General features: G+C 49.0%; 1 protein-coding gene and 1 long non-coding RNA gene across 2 annotated transcripts in view; one reads left to right on the top strand and one right to left on the bottom strand.

The window, feature by feature from the left end:
* Nucleotides 1–2,603: 2,603 nt before the first annotated feature.
* BSPRY (B-box and SPRY domain containing) overlaps nucleotides 2,604–4,745 on the top strand; it is a 37,453-nt gene continuing 35,311 nt past the window's right edge. The window contains exon 1 of the mRNA XM_019510390.1: nucleotides 2,604–2,710. The gene's annotated coding sequence lies outside the window, so the exon portion shown is untranslated. The remainder of the gene's footprint in view (nucleotides 2,711–4,745) is intronic.
* The window catches only part of LOC109292801, a 9,541-nt gene continuing 7,639 nt past the window's right edge, over nucleotides 2,844–4,745 (bottom strand). The window contains exon 2 of the long non-coding RNA XR_002096183.1: nucleotides 2,844–2,951. This is a non-coding gene — a long non-coding RNA (uncharacterized LOC109292801). The remainder of the gene's footprint in view (nucleotides 2,952–4,745) is intronic.

Below are 4,745 nucleotides of genomic sequence, written 5' to 3'. Positions count from 1 at the left end.
CACCGGCCCTTTGTCCCCCACTCCTGGTCCCAGGTGTACCTGCCACAGCTGCCCAAGGAGGAGCACCCGCCCTCCTCCCAAAGCAACTGGGGCCCCAGCCACATCGGCGTGGCCCCCACATGTGGGGGGGTGGTCAGACCCAGGCCCGAGGCCCAGCTCAGGGTGCAGGGCCAACAACCCCTGAGTCCCTCCTCCCTGTGCCTCCTCCCCTGGTGTTTTCCCTACCCCTCAGGACCCTCTTTCTTCCCCCTGGTACACATGTAAATAGTTTTCATGCTTTTCTGGTTTTGCTTGGCTTTGTGCATCAGAAGGGCCTGGGTGAATGGCGGTGGGGTAGTAGAGGATTTTGGATAGGCTACTGTGGGCATGTTGTATTGTTGGTGCTGGGAAAGTTTTGGGGAGAGGGAGGGGGAATACAGTTGCTTTTGATTTCACTACAGCCACACTGCCTATGTTGTGGTCCTGGCAGTGGGTAGAGATGGAGGCCTCTGGGTGGGCAGCTGGTGCCAGTGGTGAGAAGGCCAGTTCCCTATTCAAGGGATGGGCCCGCAAGTGAGCAGTGATGGTATCATGTACTTTGGCTCCCATGTGCCACTGCCTGAAGAGGTGGTCCTCACCTGCGATATTGTTCCTGGATGGCTGGTTCTGCTTTGGTTGTTGCTGGATGTGCTATTCTGCATGGTGAGCCTCCTCCATTCACTGGGGCTCAAAGACCTCTCCCCAGGACTCACATGTATTACTCAGGATGTGCTGCGGTGCTTATGCAGGGTATGTGCTGTGGCGCTGCCTCCAGGTGGATGACTCTGGCCCCAGACTGGGCTGCCTGGATGCAGTGATGCTGCTGTGCAGTCACAGCCTGCAGGCAGCTGGCCCAGAGGTGCAGACAGCTCTGCTGGAGCGCACATACCACAGCTTAGGCAGCTGTGCGGTCCCCATCCAGGTCTGGCAGGCGCACAGCCGTGGGGCCACAGGTCTGAGGGGGCAGATGCTTTTGCAGGTGGCAGGTCACAGCTGGGCAGCACAGCTGGGCAGCACAGTGGTTGACCCCCAGCCTCCATCTCCCCCTGACAGAAGATCTAGGAGGAGCTGGGCAGGATTATTTTGCCCAAAGTGGCACAATTTGCCCTGCACCAAAGTGCATGTTCAGGCATATGCACTGAAGCAAAAATCTCTGGCACAAATTTGTGCCGCTGGTATTTGTGCTGCTGCAAGTGGATGCCCCTGGATGCATAGATGCACCCAGTGAGTACAGACCACTTATACAGATTTCATAGACATTAGAGCTGGAAGGGACCTCGGAAGATCATCAAGTCCAGCCCCCTGCCCCAGGGGCAGGAAGTCAGCTGGAGTCATAGGAAGTCAGCTGGGGTCATAGGATCCCAGCAAGATAACCATCCAAACGTCTCTTAAAGGAGTCCAGAGTAGGTGCTTCCACCTCCTCTGGTGGCAGTCTGTTCCACGCCTTGGGGGCTCGGACAGTAAAGAAGTTCTTCCTTATGCCCAGCCTGAAACAGTCTTGGAGGAGTTTGTAGGAGCCTACTGGACAGAGTACTTGATAAGCTTTTCCCCAGCATGGTACAGTGTGTGGACATTGCCTTCTTCCACTCCTAGTAGCTAACCACTTTGGTGTTAATAGGCTAAAAACCAAGGTTGTTGTCAAGGAGATCAGCAATGGCATGAAGGTAGGGCTGCTGGCCATGTACAGGGGTTATTGATGACCTTGTATGGGTAGGGTTTCTGTACTGTGTAGGAGATACTGATGGGACCCCATGTCTATGAGTCCTGCTAAATGTTCAAATATAAACTGGATAGAAACCAGCTGTACAGTTGTTACACATTTTCAGGCACTAACTTTGTAGCTGGATGGCTTTTCTTATAGCTGGATAGTCATTTTTATAGTGTGATAATTACTTTGTGCATGTGACTAGTTTAAATTTACTGCACAATTAGCTAGTTGATTGTGTGATAGTTACTTTGCATGTGTGGCTGGTCTTTGCACATGTGGCCAGTCTAAATGTAGCATGTGATTAATCAGCTAATTGAGTAATATATGTACAGCAGAGTCGCATCTTACGCGGGGGCTATGTTCTGAAGTCAGCGCGTAAGGTGAAAATCACATATAGTCAAAATATATTGTCCCGGAGACAGCGAGAGGAGGGACCGGGAAGCACAGGAAAAAACATGAGGGAACAGTAGAGACAACAGCTCACTCATTGAGTGGAACGGCGGGCGGAATCGCCGCACTGTTTAAATTGTTCTCCAACTATACGCCGAGCGCATATAGTTGAATTCGCGTAAGTTAAATGTGCATATGATGCGACTCGACTGTAATGTATAGCAGGGGCCTATGTCACAAGTTCTGACCCCACCCTAAAGTCTAGGAAGGAACATTTCCTTGTGGTGCTGCAAGGTACGGTTGATCACTGTGAAAGGTACACTAGCATTATGAAGATTTGGTCTGGAAAGGTCCTTGATACCACAGTCTTTAGAAACTCAGCCCTGTTTGCGGGAATGAGCAAGAGGATGCTTGCTTCCATAAGCCATTATGGCCTTTATCGAAGTTCTGTTTTGTTTAGTCATTCAGGAAAACACCCTGCTCTCCTGGCTTATGATACCTTCTCACTGAACACTTGAGCAAGAGAAACAGCAGTTTAATGAACCACTGAATTGCTACAGACTAAGAATATAGTATGTGTTCAGAAGACTTAAGGTAAGGTGACAGTGCCCAAGATAGCATGGGTCATCCAGTAGACTGACTGCTGTCAGGAGCAATTTCAGGCTGGTTGCTGGCAGCGGTTGCCTTCACAGCAGTTTGTGGCTTCCTGCACAGTGTTCTTGTATTGTCTCCAAATTGCAGTGTCATACAGCTCCTAGCTGTCCGGAGAAATCTCCTGGTGTGCTTGGGGTCTAGGATGCCATCTCCAGAGAGTCTTAGGAGCTTGCTCTGTTGTCTGTTTGTGGAATGCAGGACAGGCAGTGACCTCTTGGGGGATTGAGTTCAGACCCTGCTACAACACACACCATTTTATACAATCTCTTCCATAAACTGTTCTATCTTAATCTTTAAAATAATTAAGTTTTTTCCTGCACCAGGAGGCTAGGAGAATGAACTGCTTGTTACTTCGCCAGTGCATCCTATTGTTACAGCAAGTTCTCAGCCTCACATGTGGGTTGGCCTGGGCATGCGCACCATTTCTCTGTCCACCAGTGGCACAGAGATGCTTTCTTAGATGAAGAATTCACCACAAATGCAAAAGGTAAAAGTAGCCTCCATTAGGGAGGCCACTGCTCTGCCACAGGGAGAGAACACAACATGGCTGTGTGTTCTCAGCAGCCACAGAGCCCTTAAACATGGAGCTGTGCTGAGCCACAGCTTCCAAGTTGGATGCATCACAGTGGGAAGATCCCACAGTCCCACCAAACAAGGTGGGAGGCCTTTCATTAGTTCATGAAGTATTAAATGTCTTGGCCCACAGTCCTTCCTGGTAGAACACCTAGTACACTGGAGTAGCACCAGGGATGAATTGGGCTCTTTGTGTCTAGGTTACATGGTGACTAGCAATTGCTTTTAAAAGTTGCTGGGAAACAGCCCTCACCGCTGCTCTGGTTGCCCAACTTGTTTCCTGCCACAGCTTTCTAAGGAGTGACAAGCAGAGGGGGAAAAAAATCAAAAGTCCTATCTAGCTTGGCGCTGAGCGCTCCATTGCAGCTAGGTCATTTCTTAGAATTTGACTGCTCCAACAAAGGATTTTTGCTGGACTTTTTGAGTATAAGAGCTAGGAACCTACCTAAACTGATACTAAACTCACCAAGCCCCTGATATGTTTCAAAGCATTATCTGTGTTGAATATCTTGGTGACAAATGAGCACTTGAGGCAGAGCAGAAGGCAACAATTAATGGCTTTATGCATATCCTGGAAGATTAACTTCATCCTGCCTCAACCACCCTGCAGAATCCTCTAATGCTTAAGCCTTGCTAGAAGGAATAACCTGTCTCTTGCAGACTGAGATCTGTCAGTGATGAATGGGCACTGGTGTTGCAACAGTGCTGCCTCCCATGTCACAACAGAGTAATGGCTTTGTGAAGGAGGTGGCCTGGCAATGCTGCTTACTGATTAATGTCTTGGGATAATGATTTTTACTGATCTGCCTTGTCACAGATTACTAGATCAGCCTGGAACATAGAGAAGAATTGACATGCTCAGGCTGCAATTTACAAAAGCAGACTAGCTGCACAAGCAGGACAGGATCCAATCCTGTGTTACAGGCTGTGCGCCAAGCACACAAGATTACTTTGCTCAGATCTCTAGGCTTCCAGATAAGGAATCTTCTGAGCAATGGCCCTCACGTGCCCCAGTAACAACGGTACTCGGAAAACATCCCAGCTGTGCCCCATTATCTGCTACTGGATCTCCCAGACATGTATGTGGCTTATGTTGCCCTTCAGAGCCTGACGGCCTACTGAGGACAAAAAGCCTATTACTAGTACAGCTGACAGATATTTTTTATGGTTCGCCAGGAAGTGGTGGGTGTTTCTGTAGCCAAAGGTCCTAGATACTGTCTACAGTGTCACCACTGAGATGTAGCTGGGTATGGCTGTAGCTGCTGCTCACAACACAGGTTAAGTATACTACCACCATGCAAATACTTAGGCACCTTGAGCTACACATGTGGAATACATATAAGAATAAAAGACTAAGGGAGCAGAGTCTGCTGGAGGTTCCTATATTCAAATCAAAACTCTT

This window comes from Gavialis gangeticus, unplaced genomic scaffold, assembly GCF_001723915.1.
Source record: "Gavialis gangeticus isolate Ggan-Ray unplaced genomic scaffold, GavGan_comp1, whole genome shotgun sequence".
NCBI classification, from domain to species: domain Eukaryota; kingdom Metazoa; phylum Chordata; order Crocodylia; family Gavialidae; genus Gavialis; species Gavialis gangeticus.
Note: the sequence above shows the minus strand (reverse complement) of the source record. Positions and strands in the feature narration are given on the sequence as shown.